This window comes from Hydractinia symbiolongicarpus, chromosome 9 (assembly GCF_029227915.1).
Source record: "Hydractinia symbiolongicarpus strain clone_291-10 chromosome 9, HSymV2.1, whole genome shotgun sequence".
Classification (NCBI taxonomy): Eukaryota; Metazoa; Cnidaria; class Hydrozoa; order Anthoathecata; family Hydractiniidae; genus Hydractinia; species Hydractinia symbiolongicarpus.
The window spans coordinates 12,666,848-12,688,875 of NC_079883.1; the positions used below are offsets into that span (position 1 = coordinate 12,666,848).

At 44.0% G+C, this 22,028-nt stretch overlaps 1 protein-coding gene and 36 non-coding genes across 37 annotated transcripts in view; 1 reads left to right on the forward strand and 36 right to left on the reverse strand.

Annotated features, from left to right (window-relative positions):
- Window positions 1-22,028, forward strand: part of LOC130657260 (histone H2B, gonadal-like) — a 96,680-nt gene that overhangs the window by 68,868 nt on the left and 5,784 nt on the right. The gene's annotated exons all lie outside the window — the stretch shown is intronic.
- Window positions 10-128, reverse strand: LOC130658765 (5S ribosomal RNA). The gene has a single exon (XR_008985977.1). It is a non-coding gene; the product is annotated as a 5S ribosomal RNA (ribosomal RNA).
- On the reverse strand, window positions 635-753 carry LOC130659408 (5S ribosomal RNA). Its single transcript, XR_008986620.1, has one exon. It is a non-coding gene; the product is annotated as a 5S ribosomal RNA (ribosomal RNA).
- Window positions 1,260-1,378, reverse strand: LOC130659081 (5S ribosomal RNA). Its single transcript, XR_008986293.1, has one exon. It is a non-coding gene; the product is annotated as a 5S ribosomal RNA (ribosomal RNA).
- On the reverse strand, window positions 1,885-2,003 carry LOC130658792 (5S ribosomal RNA). The gene has a single exon (XR_008986005.1). It is a non-coding gene; the product is annotated as a 5S ribosomal RNA (ribosomal RNA).
- LOC130658883 (5S ribosomal RNA) lies at window positions 2,509-2,627 on the reverse strand. Its single transcript, XR_008986096.1, has one exon. It is a non-coding gene; the product is annotated as a 5S ribosomal RNA (ribosomal RNA).
- LOC130658929 (5S ribosomal RNA) lies at window positions 3,133-3,251 on the reverse strand. The gene has a single exon (XR_008986141.1). It is a non-coding gene; the product is annotated as a 5S ribosomal RNA (ribosomal RNA).
- LOC130658766 (5S ribosomal RNA) lies at window positions 3,758-3,876 on the reverse strand. The gene has a single exon (XR_008985978.1). It is a non-coding gene; the product is annotated as a 5S ribosomal RNA (ribosomal RNA).
- LOC130659146 (5S ribosomal RNA) lies at window positions 4,382-4,500 on the reverse strand. Its single transcript, XR_008986358.1, has one exon. It is a non-coding gene; the product is annotated as a 5S ribosomal RNA (ribosomal RNA).
- LOC130659417 (5S ribosomal RNA) lies at window positions 5,006-5,124 on the reverse strand. Its single transcript, XR_008986628.1, has one exon. It is a non-coding gene; the product is annotated as a 5S ribosomal RNA (ribosomal RNA).
- LOC130659181 (5S ribosomal RNA) lies at window positions 5,631-5,749 on the reverse strand. The gene has a single exon (XR_008986393.1). It is a non-coding gene; the product is annotated as a 5S ribosomal RNA (ribosomal RNA).
- On the reverse strand, window positions 6,256-6,374 carry LOC130658767 (5S ribosomal RNA). The gene has a single exon (XR_008985979.1). It is a non-coding gene; the product is annotated as a 5S ribosomal RNA (ribosomal RNA).
- On the reverse strand, window positions 6,880-6,998 carry LOC130660317 (5S ribosomal RNA). The gene has a single exon (XR_008987517.1). It is a non-coding gene; the product is annotated as a 5S ribosomal RNA (ribosomal RNA).
- LOC130658768 (5S ribosomal RNA) lies at window positions 7,504-7,622 on the reverse strand. The gene has a single exon (XR_008985981.1). It is a non-coding gene; the product is annotated as a 5S ribosomal RNA (ribosomal RNA).
- LOC130659183 (5S ribosomal RNA) lies at window positions 8,128-8,246 on the reverse strand. The gene has a single exon (XR_008986394.1). It is a non-coding gene; the product is annotated as a 5S ribosomal RNA (ribosomal RNA).
- On the reverse strand, window positions 8,753-8,871 carry LOC130659025 (5S ribosomal RNA). Its single transcript, XR_008986237.1, has one exon. It is a non-coding gene; the product is annotated as a 5S ribosomal RNA (ribosomal RNA).
- On the reverse strand, window positions 9,378-9,496 carry LOC130658853 (5S ribosomal RNA). The gene has a single exon (XR_008986065.1). It is a non-coding gene; the product is annotated as a 5S ribosomal RNA (ribosomal RNA).
- LOC130659022 (5S ribosomal RNA) lies at window positions 10,003-10,121 on the reverse strand. Its single transcript, XR_008986234.1, has one exon. It is a non-coding gene; the product is annotated as a 5S ribosomal RNA (ribosomal RNA).
- Window positions 10,628-10,746, reverse strand: LOC130658770 (5S ribosomal RNA). Its single transcript, XR_008985983.1, has one exon. It is a non-coding gene; the product is annotated as a 5S ribosomal RNA (ribosomal RNA).
- On the reverse strand, window positions 11,253-11,371 carry LOC130659030 (5S ribosomal RNA). The gene has a single exon (XR_008986241.1). It is a non-coding gene; the product is annotated as a 5S ribosomal RNA (ribosomal RNA).
- On the reverse strand, window positions 11,878-11,996 carry LOC130659027 (5S ribosomal RNA). Its single transcript, XR_008986239.1, has one exon. It is a non-coding gene; the product is annotated as a 5S ribosomal RNA (ribosomal RNA).
- Window positions 12,503-12,621, reverse strand: LOC130658771 (5S ribosomal RNA). Its single transcript, XR_008985984.1, has one exon. It is a non-coding gene; the product is annotated as a 5S ribosomal RNA (ribosomal RNA).
- On the reverse strand, window positions 13,128-13,246 carry LOC130658111 (5S ribosomal RNA). Its single transcript, XR_008985328.1, has one exon. It is a non-coding gene; the product is annotated as a 5S ribosomal RNA (ribosomal RNA).
- Window positions 13,753-13,870, reverse strand: LOC130659333 (5S ribosomal RNA). Its single transcript, XR_008986545.1, has one exon. It is a non-coding gene; the product is annotated as a 5S ribosomal RNA (ribosomal RNA).
- Window positions 14,377-14,495, reverse strand: LOC130658938 (5S ribosomal RNA). Its single transcript, XR_008986151.1, has one exon. It is a non-coding gene; the product is annotated as a 5S ribosomal RNA (ribosomal RNA).
- On the reverse strand, window positions 15,002-15,120 carry LOC130659013 (5S ribosomal RNA). Its single transcript, XR_008986225.1, has one exon. It is a non-coding gene; the product is annotated as a 5S ribosomal RNA (ribosomal RNA).
- LOC130659266 (5S ribosomal RNA) lies at window positions 15,627-15,745 on the reverse strand. Its single transcript, XR_008986478.1, has one exon. It is a non-coding gene; the product is annotated as a 5S ribosomal RNA (ribosomal RNA).
- LOC130658825 (5S ribosomal RNA) lies at window positions 16,252-16,370 on the reverse strand. The gene has a single exon (XR_008986038.1). It is a non-coding gene; the product is annotated as a 5S ribosomal RNA (ribosomal RNA).
- On the reverse strand, window positions 16,877-16,995 carry LOC130658772 (5S ribosomal RNA). The gene has a single exon (XR_008985985.1). It is a non-coding gene; the product is annotated as a 5S ribosomal RNA (ribosomal RNA).
- On the reverse strand, window positions 17,502-17,620 carry LOC130658773 (5S ribosomal RNA). Its single transcript, XR_008985986.1, has one exon. It is a non-coding gene; the product is annotated as a 5S ribosomal RNA (ribosomal RNA).
- On the reverse strand, window positions 18,127-18,245 carry LOC130658826 (5S ribosomal RNA). The gene has a single exon (XR_008986039.1). It is a non-coding gene; the product is annotated as a 5S ribosomal RNA (ribosomal RNA).
- On the reverse strand, window positions 18,752-18,870 carry LOC130658775 (5S ribosomal RNA). Its single transcript, XR_008985987.1, has one exon. It is a non-coding gene; the product is annotated as a 5S ribosomal RNA (ribosomal RNA).
- Window positions 19,377-19,495, reverse strand: LOC130658854 (5S ribosomal RNA). Its single transcript, XR_008986066.1, has one exon. It is a non-coding gene; the product is annotated as a 5S ribosomal RNA (ribosomal RNA).
- On the reverse strand, window positions 20,002-20,120 carry LOC130658896 (5S ribosomal RNA). Its single transcript, XR_008986108.1, has one exon. It is a non-coding gene; the product is annotated as a 5S ribosomal RNA (ribosomal RNA).
- LOC130659243 (5S ribosomal RNA) lies at window positions 20,627-20,745 on the reverse strand. Its single transcript, XR_008986455.1, has one exon. It is a non-coding gene; the product is annotated as a 5S ribosomal RNA (ribosomal RNA).
- On the reverse strand, window positions 21,252-21,370 carry LOC130658776 (5S ribosomal RNA). The gene has a single exon (XR_008985988.1). It is a non-coding gene; the product is annotated as a 5S ribosomal RNA (ribosomal RNA).
- On the reverse strand, window positions 21,877-21,995 carry LOC130659416 (5S ribosomal RNA). Its single transcript, XR_008986627.1, has one exon. It is a non-coding gene; the product is annotated as a 5S ribosomal RNA (ribosomal RNA).

Below are 22,028 nucleotides of genomic sequence, written 5' to 3' on the forward strand. Positions count from 1 at the left end.
AAAATGAAAAGCCTACGACACCGGGAGTTCCCAGGCGGTCCCCCATCCAAGTACTATCCCGGCCCGACGATGCTTAACTTCCGTGATCAGACGAGAACGGGTGTGTTCATCGTGGTATGGCCGTAGACATTAGTAGGGGCAAATACGTGCAATTTATTTTGACGTTGTGATCAAATTTTTTTATTTAATTTCTTTGAATTACTGACCTCTGCGATTACTGCAAACGTCAGTAACTCGACCGTACAATTTCTGGTAGTGGGGGCCTGCGTCCGCGCTCGCCCCCTCCTTAAGTCAAAATGAATGAGCTTAGAATAGTTGCGCGGCCAAATGTCGGTGGTGACTTAAACGCTAAGGTAAAACCTCGCTTGGCTGTTACGAAACGTGATTGCGATATAAGTCCTCGGAAGGCGGCGGAATTTTATTTTATTTGCCATTCCGTCAGGGTTATTGGATGATCGGCAATAGATCGAGTTTGTATGCATTTGAAAGCTCTTTTTTCTCGTACTATCACCTGAAAATGTCGTAGGAAAATGTCATAGGAAACACTTTCAACAACCGCCAAGTTCCTTAATTGTTATAACAAGAAATATATCACAGCGCCATTGAAATGAAAAGGCAACAAATAAAAATGAAAAGCCTACGACACCGGGAGTTCCCAGGCGATCCCCCATCCAAGTACTATCCCGGCTCGACGATGCTTAACTTCCGTGATCAGACGAGAGCGGGTGTGTTCATCGTGGTATGGCCGTAGACATTAGTAGGGGCAAATACGTGCAATTTATTTTGACGTTGTGATCAAATTTTTTTATTTAATTTCTTTGAGTTACTGACCTCTGCGATTACTGCAAACGTCAGTAACTCGACCGTACAATTTCTGGTAGTGGGGGCCTGCGTCCGCGCTCGCCCCCTCCTTAAGTCAAAATGAATGAGCTTAGAATAGTTGCGCGGCCAAGTGTCGGTGGTGACTTAAACGCTAAGGTATAACCTCGCTTGGCTGTTACGAAACGTGATTGCGATATAAGTCCTCGGAAGGCGGCGGAATTTTATTTTATTTGCCATTCCGTCAGGGTTATTGGATGATCGGCAATAGATCGAGTTTGCATGCATTTGAAAGCTCTTTTATCTCGTACTATCACCTGAAAATCTCGTAGGAAAATGTCATAGGAAACACTTTCAACAACCGCCACGTTCCTTAATTGTTATAACAAGAAATATATCACAGCGCCATTGAAATGAAAAGGCAACAAATGAAAATGAAAAGCCTACGACACCGGGAGTTCCCAGGCGGTCCCCCATCCAAGTACTATCCCGGCCCGACGATGCTTAACTTCCGTGATCAGACGAGAGCGGGTGTGTTCATCGTGGTATGGCCGTAGACATTAGTAGGGGCAAATACGTGCAATTTATTTTGACTTTGTGATCAAATTTTTTTATTTAATTTCTTTGAGTTACTGACCTCTGCGATTACTGCAAACGTCAGTAACTCGACCGTACAATTTCTGGTAGTGGGGGCCTGCGTCCGCGCTCGCCCCCTCCTTAATTCAAAATGAATGAGCTTAGATTAGTTGCGCGGCCAAGTGTCGGTGGTGACTTAAACGCTAAGGTAAAACCTCGCTTGGCTGTTACGAAACGTGATTGCGATATAAGTCCTCGGAAGGCGGCGGAATTTTATTTTATTTGCCATTCCGTCAGGGTTATTGGATGATCGGCAATAGATCGAGTTTGCATGCATTTGAAAGCTCTTTTTTCTCGTACTATCACCTGAAAATGTCGTAGGAAAATGTCATAGGAAACACTTTCAACAACCGCCACGTTCCTTAATTGTTATAACAAGAAATATATCACAGCGCCATTGAAATGAAAAGGCAACAAATGAAAATGAAATGCCTACGACACCGGGAGTTCCCAGGCGGTCCCCCATCCAAGTACTATCCCGGCCCGACGATGCTTAACTTCCGTGATCAGACGAGAACGGGTGTGTTCATCGTGGTATGGCCGTAGACATTAGTAGGGGCAAATACGTGCAATTTATTTTGACGTTGTGATCAAATTTTTTTATTTAATTTCTTTGAGTTACTGACCTCTGCGATTACTGCAAACGTCAGTAACTCGACCGTACAATTTCTGGTAGTGGGGGCCTGCGTCCGCGCTCGCCCCCTCCTTAAGTCAAAATGAATGAGCTTAGAATAGTTGCGCGGCCAAATGTCGGTGGTGACTTAAACGCTAAGGTAAAACTTTGCTTGGCTGTTACGAAACGTGATTGCGATATAAGTCCTCGGAAGGCGGCGAATTTTATTTTATTTGCCATTCCGTCAGGGTTATTGGATGATCGGCAATAGATCGAGTTTGTATGCATTTGAAAGCTCTTTTTTCTCGTACTATCACCTGAAAATGTCGTAGGAAAATGTCATAGGAGACACTTTCAACAACCGCCACGTTCCTTAATTGTTATAACAAGAAATATATCACAGCGCCATTGAAATGAAAAGGCAACAAATGAAAATGAAAAGCCTACGACACCGGGAGTTCCCAGGCGGTCCCCCATCCAAGTACTATCCCGGTCCGACGATGCTTAACTTCCGTGATCAGACGAGAACGGGTGTGTTCATCGTGGTATGGCCGTAGACATTAGTAGGGGCAAATACGTGCAATTTATTTTGACGTTGTGATCAAATTTTTTTATTTAATTTCTTTGAGTTACTGACCTCTGTGATTACTGCAAACGTCAGTAACTCGACCGTACAATTTCCAGTAGTGGGGGCCTGCGTCCGCGCTCGCCCCTCCTTAAGTCAAAATGAATGAGCTTAGAATAGTTGCGCGGCCAAATGTCGGTGGTGACTTAAACGCTAAGGTAAAACCTCGCTTGGCTGTTACGAAACGTGATTGCGATATAAGTCCTCGGAAGGCGGCGGAATTTTATTTTATTTGCCATTCCGTCAGGGTTATTGGATGATCGGCAATAGATCGAGTTTGTATGCATTTGAAAGCTCTTTTTTCTCGTACTATCACCTGAAAATGTCGTAGGAAAATGTCATAGGAAACACTTTCAACAACAGCCACGTTCCTTAATTGTTATAACAAGAAATATATCACAGCGCCAATGAAATGAAAAGGCAACAAATGAAAATGAAAAGCCTACGACACCGGGAGTTCCCAGGCGGTCCACCATCCAAGTACTATCCCGGCCCGACGATGCTTAACTTCCGTGATCAGACGAGAACGGGTGTGTTCATCGTGGTATGGCCGTAGACATTAGTATGGGCAAACACGTGCAATTTATTTTGACGTTGTGATCAAATTTTTTTATTTAATTTCTTTGAGTTACTGACCTCTGCGATTACTGCAAACGTCAGTAACTCGACCGTACAATTTCTGGTAGTGGGGGCCTGCGTCCGCGCTCGCCCCCTCCTTAAGTCAAAATGAATGAGCTTAGAATAGTTGCGCGGCCAATTGTCCTTGGTGACTTAAACGCTAAGGTAAAACCTCGCTTGGCTGTTACGAAACGTGATTGCGATATAAGTCCTCGGAAGGCGGCGGAATTTTATTTTATTTGCCATTCCGTCAGGGTTATTGGATGATCGGCAATAGATCGAGTTTGTATGCATTAGAAAGCTCTTTTTTCTCGTACTATCACCTGAAAATGTCGTAGGAAAATGTCATAGGAAACACTTTCAACAACCGCCACGTTCCTTAATTGTTATAACAAGAAATATATCACAGCGCCATTGAAATGAAAAGGCAACAAATGAAAATGAAAAGCCTACGACACCGGGAGTTCCCAGGCGGTCCCCCATCCAAGTACTATCCCGGCCCGACGATGCTTAACTTCCGTGATCAGACGAGAACGGGTGTGTTCATCGTGGTATGGCCGTAGACATTAGTAGGGGCAAATACGTGCAATTTATTTTGACGTTGTGATCAAATTTTTTTATTTAATTTCTTTGAGTTACTGACCTCTGCGATTACTGCAAACGTCAGAAACTCGACCGTACAATTTCTGGTAGTGGGGGCCTGCGTCCGCGCTCGCCCCCTCCTTAAGTCAAAATGAATGAGCTTAGAATAGTTGCGCGGCCAAATGTCGTGGTGACTTAAACGCTAAGGTAAAACTTTGCTTGGCTGTTACGAAACGTGATTGCGATATAAGTCCTCGGAAGGCGGCGGAATTTTGTTTTATTTGCCATTCCGTCAGGGTTATTGGTTGATCGGCAATAGATCGAGTTTGTATGCATTTGAAAGCTCTTTTTTCTAGTACTATCACCTGAAAATGTCGTAGGAAAATGTCATAGGAAACACTTTCAACAACCGCCACGTTCCTTAATTGTTATAACAAGAAATATATCACAGCGCCATGGAAATGAAAAGGCAACAAATGAAAATGAAAAGCCTACGACACCGGGAGTTCCCAGGCGGTCCCCCATCCAAGTAATATTCCGGCCCGACGATGCTTAACTTCCGTGATCAGACGAGAACGGGTGTGTTCATCGTGGTATGGCCGTAGACATTAGTAGGGGCAAATACGTGCAATTTATTTTGACGATGTGATCAATTTTTTTTATTTAATTTCTTTGAGTTACTGACCTCTGCGATTACTGCAAACGTCAGTAACTCGACCGTACAATTTCTGATAGTGGGGGCCTGCGTCCGCGCTCGCCCCTCCTTAAGTCAAAATGAATGAGCTTAGAATAGTTGCGCGGCCAAATGTCGGTGGTGACTTAAACGCTAAGGTAAAACCTCGCTTGGCTGTTACGAAACGTGATTGCGATATAAGTCCTCGGAAGGCGGCGGAATTTTATTTTATTTGCCATTCCGTCAGGGTTATTGGATGATCGGCAATAGATCGAGTTTGTATGCATTTGAAAGCTCTTTTTTCTCGTACTATCACCTGAAAATGTCGTAGGAAAATGTCATAGGAAACACTTTCAACAACCGCCACGTTCCTTAATTGTTATAACAAGAAATATATCACAGCGCCAATGAAATGAAAAGGCAACAAATGAAAATGAAAAGCCACCGACACCGGGAGATCCCAGGCGGTCCCCCATCCAAGTACTATCCCGGCCCGACGATGCTTAACTTCCGTGATCAGACGAGAACGGGTGTGTTCATCGTGGTATGGCCGTAGACATTAGTAAGGGCAAATACGTGCAATTTATTTTGACGTTGTGATCAAATTTTTTTATTTAATTTCTTTGAGTTACTGACCTCTGCGATTACTGCAAACGTCAGTAACTCGACCGTACAATTTCTGGTAGTGGGGGCCTGGGTCCGCGCTCGCCCCCTCCTTAAGTCAAAATGAATGAGCTTAGAATAGATGCGCGGCCAAATGTCGGTGGTGACTTAAACGCTAAGGTAAAACCTCGCTTGGCTGTTACGAAACGTGATTGCGATATAAGTCCTCGGAAGGCGGCGGAATTTTATTTTATTTGCCATTCCGTCAGGGTTATTGGATGATCGGCAATAGATCGAGTTTGTATGCATTTGAAAGCTCTTTTTTCTCGTACTATCACCTGAAAATGTCGTAGGAAAATGTCATAGGAAACACTTTCAACAACCGCCACGTTCCTTAATTGTTATAACAAGAAATATATCACAGCGCCATTGAAATGAAAAGGCAACAAATAAAAAAGAAAAGCCTACGACACCGGGAGTTCACAGGCGGTCCCCCATCCAAGTACTATCCCGGCCCGACGATGCTTAACTTCCGTGATCAGACGAGGACGGGTGTGTTCATCGTGGTATGGCCGTAGACATTAGTAGGGGCAAATACGTGCAATTTATTTTGACGTTGTGATCAAATTTTTTTATTTAATTTCTTTGAGTTACTGACCTCTGCGATTACTGCAAACGTCAGTAACTCGACCGTACAATTTCTGGTAGTGGGGGCCTGGGTCCGCGCTCGCCCCCTCCTTAAGTCAAAATGAATGAGCTTAGAATAGATGCGCGGCCAAATGTCGGTGGTGACTTAAACGCTAAGGTAAAACCTCGCTTGGCTGTTACGAAACGTGATTGCGATATAAGTCCTCGGAAGGCGGCGGAATTTTATTTTATTTGCCATTCCGTCAGGGTTATTGGATGATCGGCAATAGATCGAGTTTGTATGCATTTGAAAGCTCTTTTTTCTCGTACTATCACCTGAAAATGTCGTAGGAAAATGTCATAGGAAACACTTTCAACAACCGCCACGTTCCTTAATTGTTATAACAAAAAATATATCACAGCGCCATTGAAATGAAAAGGCAACAAATGAAAATGAAAAGCCTACGACACCGGGAGTTCCCAGGCGGTCCCCCATCCAAGTACTATCCCGGCCCGACGATGCTTAACTTCCGTGATCAGACGAGAACGGGTGTGTTCATCGTGGTATGGCCGTAGACATTAGTAGGGGCAAATACGTGCAATTTATTTTGACGTTGTGATCAAATTTTTTTATTTAATTTCTTTGAGTTACTGACCTCTGCGATTACTGCAAACGTCAGTAACTCGACCGTACAATTTCTGGTAGTGGGGGCCTGCGTCCGCGCTCGCCCCTCCTTAAGTCAAAATGAATGAGCTTAGAATAGTTGCGCGGCCAAATGTCGGTGGTGACTTAAACGCTAAGGTAAAACCTCGCTTGGCTGTTACGAAACGTGATTGCGATATAAGTCCTCGGAAGGCGGCGGAATTTTATTTTATTTGCCATTCCGTCAGGGTTATTGGATGATCGGCAATAGATCGAGTTTGTATGCATTTGAAAGCTCTTTTTTCTCGTACTATCACCTGACAATGTCGTAGGAAAATGTCATAGGAAACACTTTCAACAACCGCCACGTTCCTTAATTGTTATAACAAAAAATATATCACAGCGCCATTGAAATGAAAAGGCAACAAATGAAAATGAAAAGCCTACGACACCGGGAGTTCCCAGGCGGTCCCCCATCCCAGTACTATCCCGGCCCGACGATGCTTAACTTCCGTGATCAGACGAGAACGGGTGTGTTCATCGTGGTATGGCCGTAGACATTAGTAGGGGCAAATACGTGCAATTTATTTTGACGTTGTGATCAAATTTTTTTATTTAATTTCTTTGAGTTACTGACCTCTGCGATTACTCCAAACGTCAGTAACTCGACCGTACAATTTCTGGTAGTGGGGGCCTGCGTCCGCGCTCGCCCCTCCTTAAGTCAAAATGAATGAGCTTAGAATAGTTGCGCGGCCAAATGTCGGTGGTGACTTAAACGCTAAGGCAAAACCTCGCTTGGCTGTTACGAAACGTGATTGCGATATAAGTCCTCGGAAGGCGGCGGAATTTTATTTTATTTGCCATTCCGTCAGGGTTATTGGATGATCGGCAATAGATCGAGTTTGTATGCATTTGAAAGCTCTTTTTTCTCGTACTATCACCTGAAAATGTCGTAGGAAAATGTCATAGGAAACACTTTCAACAACCGCCACGTTCCTTAATTGTTATAACAAGAAATATATCACAGCGCCATTGAAATGAAAAGGCAACAAATGAAAATGAAAAGCCTACGACACCGGGAGTTCCCAGGCGGTCCCCCATCCAAGTACTATCCCGGCCCGACGATGCTTAACTTCCGTGATCAGACGAGAACGGGTGTGTTCATCGTGGTATGGCCGTAGACATTAGTAGGGGCAAATACGTGCAATTTATTTTGACGTTGTGATCAAATTTTTTTATTTAATTTCTTTGAGTTACTGACCTCTGCGATTACTGCAAACGTCAGTAACTCGACCGTACAATTTCTGGTAGTGGGGGCCTGCGTCCGCGTTCGCCCCTCCTTAAGTCAAAATGAATGAGCTTAGAATAGTTGCGCGGCCAAATGTCGGTGGTGACTTAAACGCTAAGGTAAAACCTCGCTTGGCTGTTACGAAACGTGATTGCGATATAAGTCCTCGGAAGGCGGCGGAATTTTATTTTATTTGCCATTCCGTCAGGGTTATTGGATGATCAACAATAGATCGAGTTTGTATGCATTTGAAAGCTCTTTTTTCTCGTACTATCACCTGAAAATGTCGTAGGAAAATGTCATAGGAAACACTTTCAACAACCGCCACGTTCCTTAATTGTTATAACAAGAAATATATCACAGCGCCCTTGAAATGAAAAGGCAACAAATGAAAATGAAAAGCCTACGACACCGGGAGTTCACAGGCGGTCCCCCATCCAAGTACTATCCCGGCCCGACGATGCTTAACTTCCGTGATCAGACGAGGACGGGTGTGTTCATCGTGGTATGGCCGTAGACATTAGTAGGGGCAAATACGTGCAATTTATTTTGACGTTGTGATCAAATTTTTTTATTTAATTTCTTTGAGTTACTGACCTCTGCGATTACTGCAAACGTCAGTAACTCGACCGTACAATTTCTGGTAGAGGGGGCCTGCGTCCGCGCTCGCCCCCTCCTTAAGTCAGAATGAATGAGCTTAGAATAGTTGCGCGGCCAAATGTCGGTGGTGACTTAAACGCTAAGGTAAAACCTCGCTTGGCTGTTACGAAACGTGATTGCGATATAAGTCCTCGGAAGGCGGCGGAATTTTATTTTATTTGCCATTCCGTCAGGGTTATTGGATGATCGGCAATAGATCGAGTTTGTATGCATTTGAAAGCTCTTTTTTCTCGTACTATCACCTGAAAATGTCGTAGGAAAATGTCATAGGAAACACTTTCAACAACCGCCACGTTCCTTAATTGTTATAACAAGAAATATATCACAGCGCCATTGAAATGAAAAGGCAACAAATGAAAATGAAAAGCCTACGACACCGGGAGTTCCCAGGCGGTCCCCCATCCAAGTACTATCCCAGCCCGACGATGCTTAACTTCCGTAATCAGACGGGAACGGGTGTGTTCATCGTGGTATGGCCGTAGACATTAGTAGGGGCAAATACGTGCAATTTATTTTGACGTTGTGATCAAATTTTTTTATTTAATTTCTTTGAGTTACTGACCTCTGCGATTACTGCAAACGTCAGTAACTCGACCGTACAATTTCTGGTAGTGGGGGCGTGCGTCCGCGCTCGCCCCCTCCTTAAGTCAAAATGAATGAGCTTAGAATAGTTGCGCGGCCAAATGTCGGTGGTGACTTAAACGCTAAGGTAAAACCTCGCTTGGCTGTTACGAAACGTGATTGCGATATAAGTCCTCGGAAGGTGGCGGAATTTTATTTTATTTGCCATTCCGTCAGGGTTATTGGATGATCGGCAATAGATCGAGTTTGTATGCATTTGAAAGCTCTTTTTTCTCGTACTATCACCTGAAAATGTCGTAGGAAAATGTCATAGGAAACACTTTCAACAACCGCAACGTTCCTTAATTGTTATAACAAGAAATATATCACAGCGCCATTCAAATGAAAAGGCAACAAATGAAAATGAAAAGCCTACGACACCGGGAGTTCCCAGGCGGTTCCCCATCCAAGTACTATCCCGGCCCGACGATGCTTAACTTCCGTGATCAGACGAGAACGGGTGTGTTCATCGTGGTATGGCCGTAGACATTAGTAGGGGCAAATACGTGCAATTTATTTTGACGTTGTGATCAAATTTTTTTATTTAATTTCTTTGAGTTACTGACCTCTGCGATTACTGCAAACGTCAGTAACTCGACCGTACAATTTCTGGTAGTGGGGGCCTGCGTCCGCGCTCGCCCCCTCCTTAAGTCAAAATGAATGAGCTTAGAATAGTTGCGCGGCCAAATGTCGGTGGTGACTTAAACGCTAAGGTAAAACCTCGCTTGGCTGTTACGAAACGTGATTGCAATATAAGTCCTAGGAAGGCGGCGGAATTTTATTTTATTTGCCATTCCGTCAGGGTTATTGGATGATCGGCAATAGATCGAGTTTGTATGCATTTGAAAGCTCTTTTTTCTCGTACTATTACCTGAAAATGTCGTAGGAAAATGTCACAGGAAACACTTTCAACAACCGCCACGTTCCTTAATTGTTATAACAAGAAATATATCACAGCGCCATTGAAATGAAAAGGCAACAAATGAAAATGAAAAGCCTACGACACCGGGAGTTTCCAGGCGGTCCCCCATCCAAGTACTATCCCGGCCCGACGATGCTTAACTTCCGTGATCAGACGAGAACGGGTGTGTTCATCGTGGTATGGCCGTAGACATTAGTAGGGGCAAATACGTGCAATTTATTTTGACGTTGTGATCAAATTTTTTTATTTAATTTCTTTGAGTTACTGACCTCTGCGATTACTGCAAACGTTAGTAACTCGACCGTACAATTTCTGGTAGTGGGGGCCTGCGTCCGCGCTCGCCCCCTCCTTAAGTCAAAATGAATGAGCTTAGAATAGTTGCGCGGCCAAATGTCGGTGGTGACTTAAACGCTAAGGTAAAACCTCGCTTGGCTGTTACGAAACGTGATTGCGATATAAGTCCTCGGAAGGCGGCGGAATTTTATTTTATTTGCCATTCCGTCAGGGTTATTGGATGATCGGCAATAGATCGAGTTTGTATGCATTTGAAAGCTCTTTTTTCTCGTACTATCACCTGAAAATGTCGTAGGAAAATGTCATAGGAAACACTTTCAACAACCGCCACGTTCCCTAATTGTTATAACAAGAAATATATCACAGCGCTATTGAAATGAAAAGGCAACAAATGAAAATGAAAAGCCTACGACACCGGGAGTTCCCAGGCGGTCCCCCATCCAAGTACTATCCCGGCCCGACGATGCTTAACTTCCGTGATCAGACGAGAACGGGTGTGTTCATCGTGGTATGGCCGTAGACATTAGTAGGGGCAAATACGTGCAATTTATTTTAACGTTGTGATCAAATTTTTTTATTTAATTTCTTTGAGTTACTGACCTCTGCGATTACTGCAAACGTCAGTAACTCGACCGTACAATTTCTGGTAGTGGGGGCCTGCGTCCGCGCTCGCCCCCTCCTTAAGTCAAAATGAATGAGCTTAGAATAGTTGCGCGGCCAAATGTCGGTGGTGACTTAAACGCTAAGGTAAAACCTCGCTTGGCTGTTACGAAACGTGATTGCGATATAAGTCCTCGGAAGGCGGCGGAATTTTATTTTATTTGCCATTCCGTCAGGGTTATTGGATGATCGGCAATAGATCGAGTTTGTATGCATTTGAAAGCTCTTTTTTCTCGTACTATCACCTGAAAATGTCGTAGGAAAATGTCATAGGAAACACTTTCAACAACCGCCACGTTCCTTAATTGTTATAACAAGAAATATATCACAGCGCCATTGAAATGAAAAGGCAACAAATGAAAATGAAAAGCCTACGACACCGGGAGTTCCCAGGCGGTCCCCCATCCAAGTATTATCCCGGCCCGACGATGCTTAACTTCCGTGATCAGACGAGAACGGGTGTGTTCATCGTGGTATGGCCGTAGACATTAGTAGGGGCAAATACGTGCAATTTATTTTGACGTTGTGATCAAATTTTTTTATTTAATTTCTTTGAGTTACTGACCTCTGCGATTACTGCAAACGTCAGTAACTCGACCGTACAATTTCTGGTAGTGGGGGCCTGCGTCCGCGCTCGCCCCCTCCTTAAGTCAAAATGAATGAGCTTAGAATAGTTGCGCGGCCAAATGTCGGTGGTGACTTAAACGCTAAGGTAAAACCTCGCTTGGCTGTTACGAAACGTGATCGCGATATAAGTCCTCGGAAGGCGGCGGAATTTTATTTTATTTGCCATTCCGTCAGGGTTATTGGATGATCGGCAATAGATCGAGTTTGTATGCATTTGAAAGCTCTTTTTTCTCGTACTATCACCTGAAAATGTCGTAGGAAAATGTCATAGGAAACACTTTCAACAACCGCCACGTTCCTTAATTGTTATAACAAGAAATATATCACAGTGCCATTGAAATGAAAAGGCAACAAATGAAAAAGAAAAGCCTACGACACCGGGAGTTCCCAGGCGGTCCCCCATCCAAGTACTATCCCAGCCCGACGATGCTTAACTTCCGTAATCAGACGGGAACGGGTGTGTTCATCGTGGTATGGCCGTAGACATTAGTAGGGGCAAATACGTGCAATTTATTTTGACGTTGTGATCAAATTTTTTTATTTAATTTCTTTGAGTTACTGACCTCTGCGATTACTGCAAACGTCAGTAACTCGACCGTACAATTTCTGGTAGTGGGGGCCTGCGTCCGCGCTCGCCCCCTCCTTAAGTCAAAATGAATGAGCTTAGAATAGTTGCGCGGCCAAATGTCGGTGGTGACTTAAACGCTAAGGTAAAACCTCGCTTGGCTGTTACGAAACGTGATTGCGATATAAGTCCTCGGAAGGCGGCGGAATTTTATTTTATTTGCCATTCCGTCAGGGTTATTGGATGATCGGCAATAGATCGAGTTTGTATGCATTTGAAAGCTCTTTTTTCTGGTACTATCACCTGAAAATGTCGTAGGAAAATGTCATAGGAAACACTTTCAACAACCGCCACGTTCCTTAATTGTTATAACAAGAAATATATCACAGCGCCATTGAAATGAAAAGGCAACAAATGAAAATGAAAAGCCTACGACACCGGGAGTTCCCAGGCGGTCCCCCATCCAAGTACTATCCCGGCCCGACGATGCTTAACTTCCGTGATCAGACGAGAACGGGTGTGTTCATCGTGGTATGGCCGTAGACATTAGTAGGGGCAAATACGTGCAATTTATTTTGACGTTGTGATCAAATTTTTTTATTTAATTTCTTTGAGTTACTGACCTCTGTGATTACTGCAAACGTCAGTAACTCGACCGTACAATTTCTGGTAGTGGGGGCCTGCGTCCGCGCTCGCCCCCTCCTTAAGTCAAAATGAATGAGCTTAGAATAGTTGCGCGGCCAAATGTCGGTGGTGACTTAAACGCTAAGGTAAAACCTCGCTTGGCTGTTACGAAACGTGATTGCGATATAAGTCCTCGGAAGGCGGCGGAATTTTATTTTATTTGCCATTCCGTCAGGGTTATTGGATGATCGGCAATAGATCGAGTTTGTATGCATTTGAAAGCTCTTTTTTCTCGTACTATCACCTGAAAATGTCGTAGGAAAATGTCATAGGAAACACTTTCAACAACCGCCACGTTCCTTAATTGTTATAACAAGAAATATATCACAGCGCCATTGAAATGAAAAGGCAACAAATGAAAATGAAAAGCCTACGACACCGGGAGTTCCCAGGCGGTCCCCCATCCAAGTACTATCCCGGCCCAACGATGCTTAACTTCCGTGATCAGACGAGAACGGGTGTGTTCATCGTGGTATGGCCGTAGACATTAGTGGGGGCAAATACGTGCAATTTATTTTGACGTTGTGATCAAATTTTTTTATTTAATTTCTTTGAGTTACTGACCTCTGCGATTACTGCAAACGTCAGTAACTCGACCGTACAATTTCTGGTAGTGGGGGCCTGCGTCCGCGCTCGCCCCCTCCTTAAGTCAAAATGAATGAGCTTAGAATAGTTGCGCGGCCAAATGTCGGTGGTGACTTAAACGCTAAGGTAAAACCTCGCTTGGCTGTTACGAAACGTGATTGCGATATAAGTCCTCGGAAGGCGGCGGAATTTTATTTTATTTGCCATTCCGTCAGGGTTATTGGATGATCGGCAATAGATCGAGTTTGTATGCATTTGAAAGCTCTTTTTTCTCGTACTATCACCTGAAAATGTCGTAGGAAAATGTCATAGGAAACACTTTCAACAACCGCCACGTTCCTTAATTGTTATAACAAGAAATATATCACAGCGCCATTGAAATGAAAAGGCAACAAATGAAAATGAAAAGCCTACGACACCGGGAGTTCCCAGGCGGTCCCCCATCCAAGTACTATCCGGGCCGACGATGCTTAACTTCCGTGATCAGACGAGAACGGGTGTGTTCATCGTGGTATGGCCGTAGACATTAGTAGGGTCAAATACGTGCAATTTATTTTGACGTTGTGATCAAATTTTTTTATTTAATTTCTTTGAGTTACTGACCTCTGCGATTACTGCAAACGTCAGTAACTCGACCGTACAATTTCTGGTAGTGGGGGCCTGCGTCCGCGCTCGCCCCCTCCTTAAGTCAAAATGAATGAACTTAGAATAGTTGCGCGGCCAAATGTCGGTGGTGACTTAAACGCTAAGGTAAAACCTCGCTTGGCTGTTACGAAACGTGATTGCGATATAAGTCCTCGGAAGGCGGCGGAATTTTATTTTATTTGCCATTCCGTCAGGGTTATTGGATGATCGGCAATAGATCGAGTTTGTATGCATTTGAAAGCTCTTTTTTCTCGTACTATCACCTGAAAATGTCGTAGGAAAATGTCATAGGAAACACTTTAAACAACCGCCACGTTCCCTAATTGTTATAACAAAAAATATATCACAGCGCCATTGAAATGAAAAGGCAACAAATAAAAATGAAAAGCCTACGACACCGGAAGTTCCCGGGCGGTCCCCCATCCAAGTACTATCCCGGCCCGACGATGCTTAACTTCCGTGATCAGACGAGAACGGGTGTGTTCATCGTGGTATGGCCGTAGACATTAGTAGGGGCAAATACGTGCAATTTATTTTGACGTTGTGATCAAATTTTTTTATTTAATTTCTTTGAGTTACTGACCTCTGCGATTACTGCAAACGTCAGTAACTCGACCGTACAGTTTCTGGTAGTGGGGGCCTGCGTCCGCGCTCGCCCCCTCCTTAAGTCAAAATGAATGAGCTTAGAATAGTTGCGCGGCCAAATGTCGGTGGTGACTTAAACGCTAAGGTAAAACCTCGCTTGGCTGTTACGAAACGTGATTGCGATATAAGTCCTCGGAAGGCGGCGGAATTTTATTTTATTTGCCATTCCGTCAGGGTTATTGGATGATCGGCAATAGATCGAGTTTGAATGCATTTGAAAGCTCTTTTTTCTCGTACTATCACCTGAAAATGTCGTAGGAAAATGTCATAGGAAACACTTTCAACAACCGCCACGTTCCCTAATTGTTATAACAAGAAATATATCACAGCGCCATTGAAATGAAAAGGCAACAAATGAAAATGAAAAGCCTGCGACACCGGGAGTTCCCAGGCGGTCCCCCATCCAAGTACTATCCCGGCCCGACGATGCTTAACTTCCGTGATCAGACGAGAACGGGTGTGTTCATCGTGGTATGGCCGTAGACATTAGTAGGGGCAAATACGTGCAATTTATTTTGACGTTGTGATCAAATTTTTTTATTTAATTTCTTTGAGTTACTGACCTCTGCGATTACTGCAAACGTCAGTAACTCGACCGTACAATTTCTGGTAGTGGGGGCCTGCGTCCGCGCTCGCCCCCTCCTTAAGTCAAAATGAATGAGCTTAGAATAGTTGCGCGGCCAAATGTCGGTGGTGACTTAAACGCTAAGGTAAAACCTCGCTTGGCTGTTACGAAACGTGATTGCGATATAAGTCCTCGGAAGGCGGCGAAATTTTATTTTATTTGCCATTCCGTCAGGGTTATTGGATGATCGGCAATAGATCGAGTTTGTATGCATTTGAAAGCTCTTTTTTCTCGTATTATCACCTGAAAATGTCGTAGGAAAATGTCATAGGAAACACTTTCAACAACCGCCACGTTCCCTAATAGTTATAACAAGAAATATATCACAGCACCATTGAAATGAAAAGGCAACAAATGAAAATGAAAAGCCTACGACACCGGGAGTTCCCAGGCGGTTCCCCATCCAAGTACTATCCCGGCCAGACGATGCTTAACTTCCGTGATCAGACGAGAACGGGTGTGTTCATCGTGGTATGGCCGTAGACATTAGTAGGGGCAAATACGTGCAATTTATTTTGACGTTGTGATCAAATTTTTTTATTTAATTTCTTTGAGTTACTGACCTCTGCGATTACTGCAAACGTCAGTAACTCGACCGTACAATTTCTGGTAGTGGGGGTCTGCGTCCGCGCTCGCCCCCTCCTTAAGTCAAAATGAATGAGCTTAGAATAGTTGCGCGGCCAAATGTCGGTGGTGACTTAAACGCTAAGGTAAAACCACGCTTGGCTGTTACGAAACGTGATTGCGATATAAGTCCTCGGAAGGCGGCGGAATGTTATTTTATTTGCCATTCCGTCAGGGTTATTGGATGATCGGCAATAGATCGAGTTTGTATGCATTTGAAAGCTCTTTTTTCTCGTACTATCACCTGAAAATGTCGTAGGAAAATGTCATAGGAAACACTTTAAACAACCGCCACGTTCCCTAATTGTTATAACAAAAAATATATCACAGCGCCATTGAAATGAAAAGGCAACAAATGAAAATGAAAAGCCTACGACACCGGAAGTTCCCAGGCGGTCCCCCATCCAAGTACTATCCCGGCCCGACGATGCTTAACTTCCGTGATCAGACGAGAACGGGTGTGTTCATCGTGGTATGGCCGTAGACATTAGTAGGGGCAAATACGTGCAATTTATTTTGACGTTGTGATCAAATTTTTTTATTTAATTTCTTTGAGTTACTGACCTCTGCGATTACTGCAAACGTCAGTAACTCGACCGTACAATTTCTGGTAGTGGGGGCCTGCGTCCGCGCTCGCCCCCTCCTTAAGTCAAAATGAATGAGCTTAGAATAGTTGCGCGGCCAAATGTCGGTGGTGACTTAAACGCTAAGGTAAAACCTCGCTTGGCTGTTACGAAACGTGATTGCGATATAAGTCCTCGGAAGGCGGCGGAATTTTATTTTATTTGCCATTCCGTCAGGGTTATTGGATGATCGGCAATAGATCGAGTTTGTATGCATTTGTAAGCTCTTTTTTCTCGTACTATCACCTGAAAATATCGTAGGAAAATGTCATAGGAAACACTTTCAACAACCGCCACGTTCCCTAATTGTTATAACAAGAAATATATCACAGCGCCATTGAAATGAAAAGGCAACAAATGAAAATGAAAAGCCTACGACACCGGGAGTTCCCAGGCGGTCCCCCATCCAAGTACTATCCCGGCCCGACGATGCTTAACTTCCGTGATCAGACGAGAACGGGTGTGTTCATCGTGGTATGGCCGTAGACATTAGTAGGGGCAAATACGTGCAATTTATTTTGACGTTGTGATCAAATTTTTTTATTTAATTTCTTTGAGTTACTGACCTCTGCGATTACTGCAAACGTCAGTAACTCGACCGTACAATTTCTGGTAGTGGGGGCCTGCGTCCGCGCTCGCCCCCTCCTTAAGTCAAAATGAATGAGCTTAGAATAGTTGCGCGGCCAAATGTCGGTGGTGACTTAAACGCTAAGGTAAAACCTCGCTTGGCTGTTACGAAACGTGATTGCGATATAAGTCCTCGGAAGGCGGCGGAATTTTATTTTATTTTCCATTCCGTCAGGGTTATTGGATGATCGGCAATAGATCGAGTTTGTATGCATTTGAAAGCTCTTTTTTCTCGTACTATCACCTGAAAATGTCGTAGGAAAATGTCATAGGAAACACTTTCAACAACCGCCACGTTCCTTAATTGTTATAACAAGAAATATATCACAGCGCCATTGAAATGAAAAGGCAACAAATGAAAATGAAAAGCCTACGACACCGGGAGTTCCCAGGCGGTCCCCCATCCAAGTACTATCCCGGCCCGACGATGCTTAACTTCCGTGATCAGACGAGAACGGGTGTGTTCATCGTGGTATGGCCGTAGACATTAGTAGGGGCAAATACGTGCAATTTATTTTGACGTTGTGATCAAATTTTTTTATTTAATTTCTTTGAGTTACTGACCTCTGCGATTACTGCAAACGTCAGTAACTCGACCGTACAATTTCTGGTAGTGTGGGTCTGCGTCCGCGCTCGCCCCCTCCTTAAGTCAAAATGAATGAGCTTAGAATAGTTGCGCGGCCAAATGTCGGTGGTGACTTAAACGCTAAGGTAAAACCTCGCTTGGCTGTTACGAAACGTGATTGCGATATAAGTCCTCGGAAGGCGGCGGAATTTTATTTTATTTGCCATTCCGTCAGGGTTATTGGATGATCGGCAATAGATCGAGTTTGTATGCATTTGAAAGCTCTTTTTTCTCGTACTATCACCTGAAAATGTCGTAGGAAAATGTCATAGGAAACACTTTAAACAACCGCCACGTTCCCTAATTGTTATAACAAAAAATATATCACAGCGCCATTGAAATGAAAAGGCAACAAATGAAAATGAAAAGCCTACGACACCGGAAGTTCCCAGGCGGTCCCCCATCCAAGTACTATCCCGGCCCGACGATGCTTAACTTCCGTGATCAGACGAGAACGGGTGTGTTCATCGTGGTATGGCCGTAGACATTAGTAGGGGCAAATACGTGCAATTTATTTTGACGTTGTGATCAAATTTTTTTATTTAATTTCTTTGAGTTACTGACCTCTGCGATTACTGCAAACGTCAGTAACTCGACCGTACAATTTCTGGTAGTGGGGGCCTGCGTCCGCGCTCGCCCCCTCCTTAAGTCAAAATGAATGAGCTTAGAATAGTTGCGCGGCCAAATGTCGGTGGTGACTTAAACGCTAAGGTAAAACCTCGCTTGGCTGTTACGAAACGTGATTGCGATATAAGTCCTCGGAAGGCGGCGGAATTTTATTTTATTTGCCATTCCGTCAGGGTTATTGGATGATCGGCAATAGATCGAGTTTGTATGCATTTGAAAGCTCTTTTTTCTCGTACTATCACCTGAAAATATCGTAGGAAAATGTCATAGGAAACACTTTCAACAACCGCCACGTTCCCTAATTGTTATAACAAGAAATATATCACAGCGCCATTGAAATGAAAAGGCAACAAATGAAAATGAAAAGCCTACGACACCGGGAGTTCCCAGGCGGTCCCCCATCCAAGTACTATCCCGGCCCGACGATGCTTAACTTCCGTGATCAGACGAGAACGGGTGTGTTCATCGTGGTATGGCCGTAGACATTAGTAGGGGCAAATACGTGCAATTTATTTTGACGTTGTGATCAAATTTTTTTATTTAATTTCTTTGAGTTACTGACCTCTGCGATTACTGCAAACGTCAGTAACTCGACCGTACAATTTCTGGTAGTGGGGGCCTGCGTCCGCGCTCGCCCCCTCCTTAAGTCAAAATGAATGAGCTTAGAATAGTTGCGCGGCCAAATGTCGGTGGTGACTTAAACGCTAAGGTAAAACCTCGCTTGGCTGTTACGAAACGTGATTGCGATATAAGTCCTCGGAAGGCGGCGGAATTTTATTTTATTTGCCATTCCGTCAGGGTTATTGGATGATCGGCAATAGATCGAGTTTGTATGCATTTGAAAGCTCTTTTTTCTCGTACTATCACCTGAAAATGTCGTAGGAAAATGTCATAGGAAACATTTTCAACAACCGCCACGTTCCTTAATTGTTATAACAAGAAATATATCACAGCGCCATTGAAATGAAAAGGCAACAAATGAAAATGAAAAGCCTACGACACCGGGAGTTCCCAGGCGGTTCCCCATCCAAGTACTATCCCGGCCCGACGATGCTTAACTTCCGTGATCAGACGAGAACGGGTGTGTTCATCGTGGTATGGCCGTAGACATTAGTAGGGACAAATACGTGCAATTTATTTTGACGTTGTGATCAAATTTTTTTATTTAATTTCTTTGAGTTACTGACCTCTGCGATTACTGCAAACGTCAGTAACTCGACCGTACAATTTCTGGTAGTGGGGGCCTGCGTCCGCGCTCGCCCCCTCCTTAAGTCAAAATGAATGAGCTTAGAATAGTTGCGCGGCCAAATGTCGGTGGTGACTTAAACGCTAAGGTAAAACCTCGCTTGGCTGTTACGAAACGTGATTGCGATATAAGTCCTCGGAAGGCGGCGGAATTTTATTTTATTTGCCATTCCGTCAGGGTTATTGGATGATCGGCAATAGATCGAGTTTGTATGCATTTGAAAGCTCTTTTTTCTCGTACTATCACCTGAAAATGTCGTAAGAAAATGTCATAGGAAACACTTTCAACAACCGCCACGTTCCTTAATTGTTATAACAAGAAATATATCACAGCGCCATTGAAATGAAAAGGCAACAAATGAAAATGAAAAGCCTACGACACCGGGAGTTCCCAGGCGGTCCCCCATCCAAGTACTATCCCGGCCCGACGATGCTTTACTTCCGTGATCAGACGAGAACGGGTGTGTTCATCGTGGTATGGCCGTAGACATTAGTAGGGGCAAATACGTGCAATTTATTTTGACGTTGTGATCAAATTTTTTTATTTAATTTCTTTGAGTTACTGACCTCTGCGATTACTGCAAACGTCAGTAACTCGACCGTACAATTTCTGGTAGTGGGGGCCTGCGTCCGCGCTCGCCCCCTCCTTAAGTCAAAATGAATGAGCTTAGAATAGTTGCGCGGCCAAATGTCGGTGGTGACTTAAACGCTAAGGTAAAACCTCGCTTGGCTGTTACGAAACGTGATTGCGATATAAGTCCTCGGAAGGCGGCGGAATGTTATTTTATTTGCCATTCCGTCAGGGTTATTGGATGATCGGCAATAGATCGAGTTTGTATGCATTTGAAAGCTCTTTTTTCTCGTACTATCACCTGAAAATGTCGTAGGAAAATGTCATAGGAAACACTTTCAACAACCGCCACGTTCCCTAATTGTTATAACAAGAAATATATCACAGCGCCATTGAAATGAAAAGGCAACAAATGAAAATGAAAAGCCTACGACACCGGGAGTTCACAGGCGGTCCCCCATCCAAGTACTATCCCGGGCCGACGATGCTTAACTTCCGTGATCAGACGAGAACGGGTGTGTTCATCGTGGTATGGCCGTAGACATTAGTAGGGGCAAATACGTGCAATTTATTTTGACGTTGTGATCAAATTTTTTTATTTAATTTCTTTGAGTTACTGACCTCTGCGATTACTGCAAACGTCAGTAACTCGACCGTACAATTTCTGGTAGTGGGGGCCTGCGTCCGCGCTCGCCCTCTCCTTAAGTCAAAATGAATAAGCTTAGAATAGTTGCGCGGCCAAATGTCGGTGGTGACTTAAACGCTAAGGTAAAACCTCGCTTGGCTGTTACGAAACGTGATTGCGATATAAGTCCTCGGAAGGCGGCGGAATTTTATTTTATTTGCCATTCCGTCAGGGTTATTGGATGATCGGCAATAGATCGAGTTTGTATGCATTTGAAAGCTCTTTTTTCTCGTACTATCACCTGAAAATGTCGTAGGAAAATGTCATAGGAAACACTTTCAACAACCGCCACGTTCCTTAATTGTTATAACAAGAAATATATCACAGCGCCATTGAAATGAAAAGGCAACAAATGAAAATGAAAAGCCTACGACACCGGGAGTTCCCAGGCGGTCCCCCATCCAAGTACTATCCCGGCCCGACGATGCTTAACTTCCGTGATCAGACGAGAACGGGTGTGTTCATCGTGGTATGGCCGTAGACTTTAGTAGGGGCAAATACGTGCAATTTATTTTGACGTTGTGATCAAATTTTTTTATTTAATTTCTTTGAGTTACTGACCTCTGCGATTACTGCAAACGTCAGTAACTCGACCGTACAATTTCTGGTAGTGGGGGCCTGCGTCCGCGCTCGCCCCCTCCTTAAGTCAAAATGAATGAGCTTAGAATAGTTGCGCGGCCAAATGTCGGTGGTGACTTAAACGCTAAGGTAAAACCTCGCTTGGCTGTTACGAAACGTGATTGCGATATAAGTCCTCGGAAGGCGGCGGAATTTTATTTTATTTGCCATTCCGTCAGGGTTATTGGATGATCGGCAATAGATCGAGTTTGTATGCATTTGAAAGCTCTTTTTTCTCGTACTATCACCTGAAAATGTCGTAGGAAAATGTCATAGGAAACACTTTCAACAACCGCCACGTTCCTTAATTGTTATAACAAGAAATATATCACAGCGCCATTGAAATGAAAAGGCAACAAATGAAAATGAAAAGCCTACGACAGCGGGAGTTCACAGGCGGTCCCCCATCCAAGTACTATCCCGGCCCGACGATGCTTAACTTCTGTGATCAGACGAGAACGGGTGTGTTCATCGTGGTATGGCCGTAGACATTAGTAGGGGCAAATACGTGCAATTTATTTTG